This window comes from Suricata suricatta, chromosome 3 (assembly GCF_006229205.1).
Source record: "Suricata suricatta isolate VVHF042 chromosome 3, meerkat_22Aug2017_6uvM2_HiC, whole genome shotgun sequence".
NCBI classification, from domain to species: Eukaryota; Metazoa; Chordata; class Mammalia; order Carnivora; family Herpestidae; genus Suricata; species Suricata suricatta.
This window is the reverse complement of record NC_043702.1, coordinates 48,585,788-48,601,482: the sequence shown is the minus strand read 5'-3', so window position 1 is coordinate 48,601,482 and position 15,695 is coordinate 48,585,788. Positions and strand designations below refer to the sequence as shown.

The window sequence follows — 15,695 nt, the reverse complement described above, 5'->3', positions numbered from 1 at the left end:
ATACAAACATAAAATACAGTAACGGTTCCCTGACCAGATCCACAAAACACAATAATACGTTAAACAAAAGCAAAAAACCACAACAACAAAAAAGAAATGAGAAAGAAGCAAAACTAGAGTTGAGACACTGGTAAACATGAAAGAGGGAAATGTGAATATAAAAGATAAATACTAATCAGTATTATTAAATTTAAAAAGTTCTAGGTTTTCTTTTCAAAACTATCAATATGAAGTTCTGAAAAAATCTAGCTATACTTAATGTCCTATATCATAAGACTGACAGAATTCCAAGAAACCTTCTAGAACCTTGATACTCTGAGTGGAGTCTACATAACAGCAACTTCACATAATTTAGGAGCTTATTAGAAAAGCAAAATCTAAGGCCCAGGGAAGATCTACTGAATGAGAATGTGCCTTTTAACAAAATACCCAGGTGATCTGAATATGAGATCTAGAATACAGAGAATTGTTTAGAATATGAGAAAACTAGAATACAGAAAAGTAGTTTGAAATAACAAAATTGCTATCAAAGTCCACACACATTTTGAGGCCCTCATACGATTCTTACTTCTACAGGAGGGTTGGAGGAAGAGGTGCTCTTCAACATAAATGCACTGAACCATTAAGATAAGCTGGAAAATCTACAGCAGCGAGTGTAACATCAAAGTAAGATTCAACATCAAAGTAACAAGACTGTTTAAAATAGCAAGTACAGCAGTCTGGTAGACCCATCTAATATACAGTAAACCACCCTAAAGACTGCAGTCCCTGAAGACATTTAAAGAATTATGTCTAGAAAATGTGTAAATGAAGTACCTCATTACTTCTGCCAATGTCAGACATATTAAAGTATATACTTACAGTAATATGTAACTGTTTTTAGTTTTATCTATGAATAACTGACTTTATTATCAACAATGTATGTGTCAAAACAATTCTATGTTTATATGCACATTTTTAATCATTCCCACTCATCAAGCAGATACTTATTTTAAAATGACTCTTCTTTCCAGGGGTGTCAAATAGACAAAATGAGTGAAAGGGAGTAGGAGACACAGGCTTCCAGGTACAGAATGAGTAAGTAAGATAAGGGAATAAAAGGTATAGCATAGGGAATATGGTCAGTGGTGTTGTAAAAGCATTGTATGGTGAAAGGTGGTAGCTACACTTGTGGTGAGCGTAGTATGAACATATAAACTTGTGGAATCACTGTTATACACCTGAAATTAATGTAACACTGTGTCAACTATACTTCAATTAAAACTAAATTAATAATTTTAAAAGATTCTATTTCCTCAGATTATATTACCTTTAACTCTTAAGTTCAAAATTAAACACTTATCATTGATGTCTTAGTCCTTTTTCTTGCTTTTCAGTACTTTAAATTTGAGTATTGAAATATAATAGGTCAAAGTACACTCATAAGAGGCAAAAGTATAATTCAGTTGCTTCTGGGCTTAATTATTAATAGTACCACCTTTCAATTTCAGCATCCTAGTTTGGAGGAAAAAAAATGACACAGTCACCATCTCCTTATGGCCTTAATGATCTTTTACACACACTTTATTTTACACATTAAGAACCTAATACCCAAAGAATATAAAAGAACTACCCCAAAGTTGTATAATTATTTAATGATGGGGCCAGGATTGAAAATTTCATTTTCTTACTCCTAATAAAGTGTTCTTTCTACTATTCTGTACGGCCATCATCTCCCTTTTTAATAATAAAATCTCATTATGGTCTAAATTTCACATTCAACTTTATTTCCCTCAAACCATATGTCATTAGCCTCTACAGTGACTAAAAAAAATTCACTCAACCAATGAGTGTATGAATTCAAAACAGTCAAGCTTTCAAGGCCCTACACAATTTGGTTCTAAATAAAATTTGCCTTTCAATCTAAAATTTCCCCTACAGGGCACCTGGGTAGCTCAGTCAGTTAAGCATCTGACTTCAGCTCAGGTCATGATCTCACAGTTGTGGGTTTGAGATCCACATCAGGCTCTGTCCTGACAGCTCAGAGCCTGGAGCCTGCTTCAGATTCTGTGTCTCCCTCTCTCTCTGACCCTCCCCTGCTCGTATTCTGTCTCTCAAAAATAAATAAACATTAAAAAAATTAAATTTAAAAAAATAAAAAATAAAATAAATAAAATTTCCCCCTAATTCATTCACATACAGTACCCAAAACAAACTATTCCCTATTTTCTATATGCATCTCATATTTGTTTCCTCTGCTGAGATGTCCAAATCCTATTCCCAAACTACTCAGTTTAAATGTTAACCTATCTTCAAAAACCATCCCTGATTAACCTTCTTCCCTAAATGCAAGTATTATCTCTCCCCTCTTAATGTGTATCATTTCTAACAGTATCATTTTCTACTCTGTAAGATAGCTATCTCCAGCCCTGTAAGACAGTGTACCAAACTCATTTTTTCAATCTCCACAGCCCATATCATATAGCACTGCACATAAAAAAGTATCCAACGTAAACATCTATCGGAGGAGAGATTATGAAAAATTTTAAAGGCTTTTATGTGTCAATGACAGAGGACAGATTTTGCTAGAAAGCCTACCTCTTACTGTACAACCAAGACTAAATGACTTTTAGAGCCCAATACTTTCGTCATTAGCCAAAATAATGTACATGAGAACATCTCACAGTTCCTGGCACCCAGAAGCTACTCAATCAATATTAGATAAAGAGCAAAGGAGGCTAACAAACCACTTTTCAAAACAAAAGTAAAGCTATTTTAAATAATCTCAATACTACTCATAGCACTTCTAGTACAAACTGGTATTAGAGCACACACTCCTTGCCAGGCATTGTTCCAACTATTCTATAAGCATCTCACTCAGTCATCTCAATTATATTCCCTATTTAATGAAAATACATTCCATAAAGTTCTGTATGAAAGAGCTCAATCATAATCACAAAGAATAAAAGTGTCTACAACTTTGAGACTTCAACCACAAAAAAGAATCCTTGCTACCTTTTAGATCTTAAAGTGAAGAAGAGTACACTACTAAATGTATTTAATTTTAGGTTCAACATCCAGAACAAGGTTTTCTTAATTCATCATCTCATTGTTTTATAGGAAACAAAAAGCAGAAATGGTTTAAGAACATATATCAATAATAAATTGTTTAATATAACAGAATAAAGCATTAGAAAAATATAATTTCTGAAAAGAACTGATTATATTCATTAATACTTTAAAAGCATATTTTGGATGCATAGATTATTATATACATTAGCAAAATATTTTTACAATGCTTTCACTAAAGTTTGAACCATGGATCCTTAACCTTCAAAGTAAAAAATATGTAAAAACAGAAAATAAACATTAGTCATGCAGATCATAAAAACATCGTAGCTTTGCATTGAAAAAAGTTGGTAATCAATCTTTGTCAAATCAAGCACCATTTTACATACAAAATAAGTATCTAAAAATTCACTGATATGTACTATTTACTAGTTTTTATTCTTTGAAAGAAAAACTGGCAAATTACAATAAAGACCCAATGTCTATGGTGGCAACTCACTGATTTTCAAAGAAATGTGGCTATAATTCTTTATTCATCGATTTCAAGTATTACATTCTTTCATTATCAAAACTGCTTACACATAATTCTTTTTCTTGAACTAAATTATGCTAATATTTTGTTCCTCTTAAAAACCAAGTAGAGCATGGAATCCGAATACCCAAAGCAATCCTGAAAAACAAAACCAAAGCTGAAGGCATCAAAAATCTGGACTTCAAGCTGTATTACAAAGCTATAATCACCAAGAAAGTATGGTACTGGCACAAAAACAGAAACACAGATCAATGAAACAGAATAGGAACCCAGAAATGGACACATGACTATATGGTCAACTAATCTTCAACAAAGCAGGAAAGAATATCCAACAGGAAAAAGACAGTATCTTCAGCAAATGGTGGTGGAAAAATTGGACAGGGACATGCAGAAGAATGAACCTGGACCACTTCTTACTTGGACAACTTCTTACTTGACCTATCTCCAGAGGCAAGGGAAACAAAAGCAAACATGAACTCTTGGGATTTCATCAAGGTAAAAAGCTTATGTACAGCAAAGGAAACAATCAACAAAACTATAAGGCAACCTACGGAATGAAAAAAAAAATTTGCAAATGACATGAGATACAGGGTTAGTATCCAAAATCTATACAGAACTTATCAAATTCAACACGTAAAAAAGAAGAAAAAAAATCCAGTGAAGACATGGACAAAAGAATTAAACAGGCACTTTTTCAAAGAAGACATCCAGATGGCTAACAGACATGTGAAAAGATGCCCAACATCACTGATCATCAGGGAAATACAAATCAAAACTACAATGAGATACCACCTCACACCTGTCAAAATGGCTAAAATTGACAAAACAGGAACAAGAGATGTTCACAAGGATGCAGAGAAAGGAAAAACCTTTTGTACTGCTGGTGGGAATGCAAACTGGTACAGCCACTCTTGAAAACAATATGGAGGTTCCTCAAAAAATTAAAAATAGAATTACCCTACAACCAAGATACTACATATCTATCCAAAGGATACAAAAATGCTGATTCAGAGGGGCACATGTACTCCAATGTTTACAGCAGCACATCAACAAAAGCCAAATTATGGAAAGAGCCCAAATGTCCATTGACATTTGGATAAAGAAGATGTGGGATATATATATTTACACACACACACACACACACACACACACACACACACACATACACACACAATGAAATATTACTCAGCAATCAAAAAGAATGAAATCTTGCCATTTGCAATGCGAATGGAATTAGAGTGCATTATGCTAAGAAAAAGAAGCCAGTCAGAAAAAGACAAATATATTATTTCACTCATATGTGGAATTTAAGAAACAAAACAGATGAACATAGGGGACAGGACGGAAAAATAAGATAAAAAGAGAGAGGCAAACCATAACAGACTCTTAAATACAGAGAAACAAACAGTTGCTGGAGGGGCGTTGGGTGGGGGGATGGGCTAAATGTCTGACTGGCATTAAGGAGGGCATTTGTTCGGATGAGCACTGAGTGTTATATGTATAAGTGATGAATCACTAAAATCTACTCCTGAAATCATTCATATACTATATGTTAACTTGGATTTAAATAAAATTTTAAAAATAATAATGAAAATTCAAAAACAAAACAAAACAAAACCAGTACAGAAGTTTGGTCTTAGGAAAAGCTTTGTTTAGTTTCTTAATATGATATTCTAAACTGCTTTTAAAAATAAGAGTCCTGAGAAGCTATTTGGGTAAACCTCTCATAAAATGAACTGTCAGCTACCACCCTTGTCACTAACTCTCACCTAGACCACGATGCCAGTCTCCAAATTGCTCTCCAAACTTCATCTCTGACTTCTTCAGACTTCTCCACATGTAAGCAGGAGAGTAAGCATTTTAAAGCAATGCACTGCCCCCCCCAAAATGATTCTAATAATGTTACACAAGATATTAATACTTGGTAAAGAGAATACAAGAACTTTCTGCACTATTTCTGCATTTTTTAAGTCTAATATTATTTCAAAATAAAAGGCTTTTTAAAAATTCCAATGGTTTCCCATCACACTTAAAATACAAGGTCCCTACCAGAGCTTCAGAATAAAATATAAATAGGACATCTGCATATCTTTGACTTCATCTCCTTTCATACTCCTCTAATCTCACTCAATAGTTCTCATACGGGTCTTTCTCCTCTGCTCATCAAATTCATCAAGTTGGTCCCACCTCAGAGCCTCCGCACTTACTCTTTCTCAAGTCTGGGATGTTTTTGCCACATGTTTGCATAGCTTACTCCCTCATTTCTCTTCCGAGAAACCACTGTTAAGCACCCTTCTCTAAAATAATCTCCTTTTGGGGCTCCTGGGTGGCTCAGTTGGGTAAGCACCCAACTCCTGATGTTGGCTCAGGTCATGATCTCGCAGTTCATGGGTTCAAGCCCCGTACTGGGCTCTGCACTGACAGCATAGAGCCTGCTTGAAATTCTCTCTCCCTCTCTCTCTGCCCATACCCCACTGGTTCTCTCTCTACCTCTTAAAATAAATACACTTAAAATTTTTTTAAATAATAAAAGTAAAAATAAAATAAAATAGTCTCCTTTCCTCATTGCTCTTTAACTGCTTTTTTAGCTTTTTATTTCTTCCTACCACTTATCACCAAATCAAAGTATGTATTTATTTCCATTAATTGTTTGTTTTCTAAAATCCCAACTTGAATTTGAATCCATGAAAGCAAGGAGGTTTGCATTATTCTCTGCTGTATTGCCAACATCAAGAATACCAGCACATGGTAGGATGTACAGTCAGTCTATCAATTAATTTTCAATCCTCAAGATTCTCAATGCAAAAATCATAAAGCCAATTTTTAAATTGAATTGCTGATTATAAATGAATGCAGTATCAGCTATCAATTCATGTCTCAAATGAGTTTATGTATCCTAACACAGACTGGTGATTTAATCACTAGAATAAAGGTTCCAGCAACTGAGCTAGCCAGGTTGCCCAAGAGTACTCATTTTATTTTATTTTATTTCTGTTTTTTTATTTATTTTTGAGAGACAGAGAGAGACAGCATGAGCAGGGGAGGATCAGAGAGGGAGGGAGACACAGAATCTGAAGCAGGCTCCGGGCTCTGAGCTGGCTGTCAGCACAGAGTCCGACGCGGGGCTCAAACTCATGAACCGTGAGATCATGACCTGAGCCGAAGCTGGACGCTTAACCGACTGAGCTACCCAGGCGCCCCAAGAGTACTCATTTTAAAAAAGGGTTCATAGCATTTTGTAGGATTCTCCTTTTATTATATATAAAATGATTGTATTGGTAGTCAATATTTCATAAATGCATTTTTCTGAGCAAAGGGTAGTAAATAAATTTTAGAGAAAGTAACCTTAACACCTGCCTAGTAAATAAGCATGACTGAGTATTTAAAATGTGTTACTAAATCTAATCCTCATAAGTACTCTTCAAGATACATGTATTTTACTATAGTAAAACATACATAACACACAATCAACTTTAACAACTTTAACAACTTCAGCCATCTTTATGAGACTGACGTGCTGCCCACTGCACCAAGAGGGCCGCTCTTCAGCCATCTTTAAATAGGCAGTTCAACTTAAAAATATACTAACATTGTTGAACAACTTATCACTCTCATCTGTGTCCTGAACATTTTGTTTTTTTCAAGTAGGCTTCATAGTGAGCACAGAGTCCAGTGTGGGCCTCAAACTCACGACCCTGAGATCAAAATCTGAGCTGATGTCAAGAGTCCAATGCTTAACCAAATGAGCCACCCAGGTGTCCCCCAGAACTTTTATCTTCCCAATCTAGGTATATTTGTAACCTCACTTTCCAGATACAGAAACAGACCATAAAGAAGGTAAAATGCCAAATGAGGTCAATCAGACATCAAAGTTTAAAATGCCTCTTTAATATACTTCAACATTCAAGTTTCCATACAATGACACAATAGTAGTATGGAACAAGCAAAGCTAAAGCTATTTTCTTTTCAAAAGATACTTGTATTTTATGTAGTATCATCAGACTAGAGCTTCCAAAAACTCCTCTAATTCAACCTCCTCATTTTATATATTAAATCTTTTCAAGTTTATATTGCTAGTCATCTGTTTAATCCCAAAGAGCAGAGTTTTATATTTAAAGAACAGAAAGGCAAAAAAATTAAAGGTTGTATGTATGTCTCTTCTGTAACAGGACTTTATTGCTCCTCCCATCGATAGTACTCTATTTTCCCACCCTTACAATCTCAGCTGGCCTGTGATTTGCTTTGACCGACAGAAAGCTGCAGCAATGACATTTTTAACGTGAGGCCTTGCAGCTTCTGATTTTGCTCTTTTGAACATCCCCCTCAAGTGCCAGGTGTGAAGAGGCCTCAGCTATGTCATGAGGAAAGAGGCTCAGCATCATGTTATCCCAGCGAGGCCCACCCCCAGCCAACCCACCATCTAAATGTAGTCATGACATACAGCTGGTGAGAAAAACACAAGGCCCGCCCAGTGAACCAGTAGAGTAAGAAATAAGTTGTTTTAAGCTCACATATTTGGGGTCATCTGTTATGTAGCAGGGCGTAACTGAAACAAAGACGAACATAAAGTTCAATAATACAAATTAAAACAATCTCTATCTCACCACCTGAGCCCATTAAGTTGCACCAGAAAAGATCCTGAAAAGTTTAAGATTTCTGGCTCCAGGATGTTCAAATTAATACAAACTCAGGAAACTACCATAATTTTATCATTAGTACTGGAAAAAATCACTAATTATAGGTCCTAGTATAGTGAGGTTGGTCAGGTGTAACATATTTATATAAAAAGTAGTATACTGTGTTAATGATAATATAATGTTTGTATAATGTCACCATTTTCTAATATAAATGAAGCTAGTTCCTAACATTCGATTTTAATAATTTTTTTCTAATATGTGATCACCTTGCTTTCATAACCTGGGACACAGAAAAAAAGTCAAGCTTACAGATTAGATGTCATCATTTAAATCAATAATTATGTTGAGCTATTTATGTCAAGACAGCCTCAGGTGCTGATATATCAAGGTAATAAGCCAACATTAAACCGTCCTTGATGGCTATAGTTTTTTACTTTTTGAAGTTTTTATTTCTCAGGGCGCCTGGGTGGCTCAGTTAATCACCTGACTTCAGCTCAGGTCATGATCTCATGGATTCTGAATACGTTTCATTTTTTCTAAAATACTTCCAGGACTGCCTTGGTGGCTCAGGTCATGATCTTTTGGTTGGTGAGTTCAAGCCCCACATGGGGCTCCATGTTGACAACACGAAGACTGTGGTTCTTTCTCTCTCCATCTCTCTACCCCTCCCTACTCAAGCTCACCAATGCTCTCTCTCAAAATAAATAAACAAATTTAAACAAATAAAAATAAAAAATGAAATATCACTTCTGGCCTTTCAAAATTGTTTTCCATAGCTTTATTAAGATATATATAGTTTGGGGCGCCTGGGTGGCTCAGTTGGTTAAGCCTCTGACTTTGGCTCAGATCATGATCTCATGGTTTGTGACTTAGAGTCCCATGTCAGGCTCTGTGCTGACTGCTCAGATCCTGGAGCTGGCTTCGGATTCAGTGTCTCCCTCTCTCTCTGCCCCTCCCTCCTTTGCGTTCTCTCTCTCTCAAAAAATAAATAAATATTTTAAAGAAACTTAAAAAAAAAAGATACAGTTTATGGGGCGCCTGGGTGACATGCTGTCTCTCTCTCTCAAAAATAAACAAACATTTAAAAAATAAGAATAAAATATAAATCACTTAAAAAGGTAGTTTACAGAACAAAATTCATCCATGATAAACAATTAGATAATTTGTGTAAATTTAGAGTTGTGCAACCACCCACACTATCATTTTGTCTCAACAAATTTGCTTTTTCTAGATATTTCCTATAAGAGAGAATCATACAATATGTAGCTTTTTTATCTGGCTTCTTTCACTTAGCCTAATGTTTTGGTTCATCAATAATACAACATGTATCAGTAGTGTGTTCCTTTTAATTGCTGAATAGTATCTCATTAAATGGATACATCGCATTTTATTTACTTATTCATAAATATTTATTTAGTCAATAAAGATCCCAACCTATCATCTTATCAGCATCATAAGAGGCGCTGGGGATAAAACTGTGAATAAAATGATGACCCTGCCTCTAAAACAGTACATAATCTAGTGAGGGGTGTACATATAGATGTGCAGGTAACTCTCACCTTTTTTTAGGTAAATATTCAGTTTTATAAGCTGGTTACACCACAAGTAACTTCTAGGTACAAGGTTCAAAAATGGGGAAACACTATAATGCTTATAATACAAGACAAAGACCCTCACCAACTAGTAATAACATGAAAAAGTTTAAAGCACACATTCACAACCCTCTCCCTTCCCAGGGTCAGAGCTTCTAAGGGTGGTGAGGATGGTGAGGAAAATGGGGAAAGGTAAAGCAAACCCTAAAATAAAGAGGACTCCCAGGGATTATTTTTCTTACACATTGACAGAGCGTGGTGGCGCATGTTAAATTTCCTCCATTTGCAAACCTGTAAAGAGGAACAGTCTATGCTTAAACGGTCTTGGCTTCTTCCTGGCCTTTTTCTTTATCTGTTTTTCTTGGGAGATTTGGAGACAAGGCAAAGTGGCATCTATGGAAGGATAACTCCCACTTAAGACCTGTAATACCCTCTTAATATCTTACATCCTCATCAATTCTTGGAACTCAGAGGCACCTCTGATCCATTTGCCCTACCATTTTTTTTTTTTTTTTTACTGTCACTCACCTTCTGATGTCCTAATGCCTTTTTTATTCATCTTAAGATTGAATCGCCCATCACTGGATTATTCCCTTACCTCTTTCCCCCTCTATCCTAACTGCCTGATAAAACCTACAATAAGAGAAAGCATATACATATGCTGACTGGATCTCAAAACTGAATTTATGACCATAAATCCTAACTGAGTAGCAACACCTACTCTGTTTTCACAGCCAATCTCTACTGTCAATTCATTCTCCCACTCTCAATGATTACGCCACTCCTCCTCTCTCTTAAACACTCAATAATTCCTTTCCAACATCTCAATTTCATGCTAGCCTGAACTCTAGACTTATACATACTATTGGCTACTCAAAATCTCCACTCAGATTTCTAATAGGCCACTCAACTTAACATATCTAATATTGAGCTGTTGAGTACTATCCCTCTTATGCCCCCACCCCAAAGCTGTTTTTCTTGTGTCCTCACCCAAGGAAATTTGAGATCTGTTCAAGCCAAAATCTCAGAGTCATCTCTCATTGTCTCATGTACCCCATACCAATGCATCAACAAATTACCGTAGACATTCTCTTCAAAATACATTTCCAGAATCTGAATATTTAATGACTGTCTTCAAAATAATTCAGAATCTGAACAGTTCTCACCTCAATCACTCTGGCCCAAGTCACTATCAGCTCTGATCTGAATGACTGCAAATATCCTCCTCCTCAGTGTGGCATCCCCTGGTCACCTTAAGTAAGTAAGTATCTCCCCACTATCACCCTGCTTTGTTCTTTTTAGAACTCACCTCTACCTGGCATTACATTCATATTCTTTTGTGTCTATCTCTATCCAATAGAGTTTAAGCCCTATAAAGGCCATAATTTGACTTATTCATTGCTGGCTGCCCTCTCCCATAGGGCACAGATAGCACTCAACAAAAGTTTTAAATACGTTAATGAATGATAAATGGAGAGAACTATATATGCAGCACTTAACCTAATTTGAAGGGATTAAAGAAAGCTTCTCTAAAGCAGTGACCTCTACGGATAGACCCAAAAGACAACCAGAAGTTAGCCTAATGAAAGAATATGGGAGGAAAGTATTTTTCCTGATAGTTAAAACAGCATAAACAAACTCCTAGAGGCAAAAGAAAGGATGGCCAATTTTTGCCATGAAAGTATATACATAGTCTCCCAAAATAAAATACTCCTTAAAAAATAAGCACTCAACTATATTATTCCATTTTCTACATTCTATCCAACACTACACAGAGGACAAACATAGTATACTATCCTATTTATTTTTTGGCTAACGACCATTGGTATAAGTATTTAAAACATTTTTAACCGCTAGGAAGAAGAATAAACAAAAATAAGTGTTTTTGCAACATCTCTTATTTACTCCACTATCGATTATTTTGTTGCCTTTTATTTTGGATTTAAGGCAAAAAATTTTTGATCTAACAAAAGGTAAGACCAGACAGAGCAGCCATGATAAACAGTAAGAAGCCATATTAAGGGTGCTCAAAGGGTACCAGACTTAAAAGTAGCTAAAGCCCCCTTCAAACAAATAACAAAAAAATAAAAATTAAAGATCAACAAGTGATTGTGTGTTGGTAATATCCTTTGTTATTAAGAAGGGCATCACAACCAACACTGCAGCCAAAGAGATAGTTTGGAAGATAGCTAAAGAACTATCACTAGGGGCAAGATAAAACTAAGAAATTTGAAGAAAATAGAAAGATGATTGCAAATGCCAGGAATGCATCTCCTCGGGGATTGTGCTATAAAACTCTAGTATAATGCTCATTAGCAGTCTCATTTGCAGGAAAACACAGAGCATCAGTGAGCTGAAGAGGTTATGATTAAAGTTTTGTATAATTAGAATATATAGCATATAAGATCCACAAAATAATGTAATTTCAAAGTAGATATAGTTTGGGATCATAAAAATCATTTCTGAGAATACAATGAAAGCCAAAAAATACATTCGCATTCAAACTCTGTACACAGTTTAGGGGATTCCAAATTCTGTGAAAACTCTTATGTCAAAGCCCAGGTAAAAAACATACTCAGGACAACAAAGAGAGACATCCCAGGATGAAAGCTATGCAGTAGGCATAAGCAAACTGTCCACAGGGGAGTTAGAAGACAGCAGGTTATAGGAGAGTGGGCTCCATAAAAAAAGGAAAACTTACATACGTGCTGTGATTAATAGGATGGATAAATTTAAGAATTCTACCAAGGCATATAACTGTAAGTCCAGAAATCATGATATACCTATGAAACAAATTTAACTACAAAATAATTCTGGATGAAGAAATCCATTTCACTTTAATGGTAAATATGTTATATGTATAAACATAAACAAATATACATAATATAAATTCTTCTAAGTCCAATGTGACAATGGAGTAAAGCAATACAAACTAAGCACTCAGGTCTTTGCTAGTAGTTAATTTTAGAATCAGCACAGAAATCAATCTCAGAACATTTTATGGTTTCTGAAACAAAAGAAAGCACTAATAATTTTGACACCATTAAAGTATAAATGACCAAGGGTGAGGGCATAAAAACAGAGAACTGCACTACTTAAAGTTTAAAAAGGAAGTAACCAAAGATCCAAAAATATTAACAACAAAAGTATCAAACATCAAGAAGAGGGGAGAGAGTAAGTAAGGAGCAAGAAATCGAAAGAGCTCAATTCTCATCTTTTGTAGCAAAGAATTTATAATAGGCACTAACGCTGGTAAATGAATTTATAAAAAGAATAAGCATACTCCTTATAAGAAGTATGACTAGGATGGGAAAGAGTGGATAGTAGATAGACTCACTTTTCATATTACATTCTCCTGAACTGTTTGGCTCATTATCATGAATTTGTTTTTACGTAAAAATTAAAAGTAAATTTAAACCAGTTTAGGTAAGTCATTAATGCCACTACGATTCCCTGCCAGCACTTAACCTATTTCAAATACTTTTAAAATATATCAAAGCATGCTTGCTTGTACCTTTAATGAGGGGTTCACTCTTCTACTTATTCTGTTTATTCATGTTACAACTAAAGACTATTATATGTAGACGAGATAGTAAATGAATAGACACTTTAGTTAGTTCTCCTTGTATTAAAATTCTTTCGGGGCGCCTGGCTGGCTCAGTCGGTTAAGCCTCTGACTTCGGCTCAGGTCATGATCTCACGTTTGTGGGTTCAAGCCCTGCATCAGGCTCTGTGCTGACAGCTCACAGCCTGGAGCCTGCTTCTGATTCTGTGTCTCCCTCTCTCTCTCTCTGCCCCTTCCCGCTCCTGCTCTGTCTCTCTCTGTCTCAAAATAAATAAATAAAAATTAAAATTCTTTCAATTTTGGCAAAGTTTACTTGGTCAAGACCCAATATTTGAGTTTAGATTACGGTATTTATATATAGAAAGAGACACATTAATGACAAAATATATCCTCCAAATCCTGTTATGTTATTTAATTATAAGATAATTGCTTTTAAAACCAAAGTATTACTTGCTGGCCTACTATATCCTAGTCAACAAGATTCAAAGATGAACGCTTAGACCAGGAAAACAGAGACAGGAGTTACCACAGAGAAACTTATTAGTTTTTTTCTGTACAGCCTCCCCTAGTGTGGGGGATGGGGCATGGTAATAGGAGGAGAAACTGGAAGGCATGAAAAGCAATGTTTGGATTATCATAGCATTTGTCCCAGCAGGAGATGCAGACCGGAAGGTGATAAATTCAAGACATTATTGAAATTGACAAGTATTAAAACTGATGAGCTCTAAATGACCAAATTGACATTTTATAAAAGCCCAAGGGGTTTCTAAAAATTCTAGTTTAGTATCCAAGTGGAAGATGATGGCTCAAGACAGAAAACATAGAAGAGAAACAAAATGGGGAATAATCATGTGTTCAATACTGGATACAAAGTTTGCTATTATTTAACTTGTGCAGCTGTCTAAAAGGTAGCTGGAATTCAGATCTAGAATTTCAGAACCCAGAAAACAGAACAGAATATATTACTTTTAGTTCAAGCCACAGAAGTAAAAGTTTTCATACATTTATACTGCTGGGAGTAGGGGTAGGAAGAAGGAGTCATTTAGAAATGCCCACATTAAGGAGCTTGGACGCTCATGCCAGTTTACTCTCAGTAGTATCATTCATGAGATGTATCTATCTGTGTAGCTCTACTAAAAAGGATAGTTAGGGGCGCCTGGGTGGCCCAGTTGGTTAAGCGTCCGGCTTTGGCTCAGGTCATGATCTCACGGTTCGTGGGTTCAAGCCCCGCATCAGGTTCTGTGCTGACAGCTAGCTCAGAGCCTGGAGCCTGCTTCAGATTCTGTGTTTCCCTCTCTCTCTGACCCTCCCCTGCTCATGCTCTCTCTCTCTCTCTCTCTCTCAAAAATAAATAAAACATTTAAAAAATATTTTTAAATAAAAAGGATAGTTAATTTTTAGCTAACAACATAATGAAGTTAAAAATTTATTAAGTTTGAGATGACATAAATTTAAAACAATGATTGAATAAAAGAAATCTTATTCACTCATCAAACATTTATTTACGGCTTCTTATTGCACCAAGCACTAGGGATAAAATGTTATTTAAAAATAGATTCTAGGGGCACCTGGGTGGCTCAGTTGATCCAACAACTGGCTTCGGCTCAGGTCAAGATCTCACAGTTCGTGAGTTGGAGCCCCACCTCAGGCTCTGTGCTCACAGCTCAGAGACCAGAGCCTGCTTCAGATTCTGTGTTTCCCTCTCTCTCTCTCTCTTCCTCTCTCACACTCTGTCTCTCAAAACTAAACATTAAAAATTTTTAAAAAACACAGATTTTAATGCTACGTCTCACAACCAACATTAGAGTTGCTTTATTTTGTCTTTACTTGAGTAACCTTGTAAGCTACCTAAAATATTTAACTTATTACACAGTAGCCTATAATACTGTGTTCCATTAAGAGAAACGTAACACTTATAACACAAAATATTCCTCTAAGCTTGAAAACTTAATTTTCAAATTATTTCAATAATGTATTCAATCCTGTATCTCAGTCCAGAATCCTTTATTCTTCTTGTGGCACTCTCCTCACTAACAATGTCTTCATTCTTAGGGAGTTAAGACTTAATTCAACATACAGAGAATAGTAATTTGTATCATTTTTTCATTAATTTGGGAATCAAATCCAAAATTTTATACTAAAATGTAGATAAGTAGGCAAATCCTATAATGACAAATTTAGTGTCAGATATTTTAACTTTTTAAAATACAAACTAGCTTTTAGATGGAAATACAAAACAAGAACAAAGAGAATAAATAAAGTTTTAAATATTTTAGGAAAAATATTTCTTAAGAGAAGTTTTTGGATTTTTTTTTTTTTTT

At 35.4% G+C, this 15,695-nt stretch overlaps 1 protein-coding gene across 1 annotated transcript in view; it reads right to left on the bottom strand.

Annotated features, from left to right (window-relative positions):
• Positions 1–15,695, bottom strand: part of NCKAP1 (NCK associated protein 1) — an 89,896-nt gene that overhangs the window by 68,659 nt on the left and 5,542 nt on the right. The window lies entirely within an intron of this gene.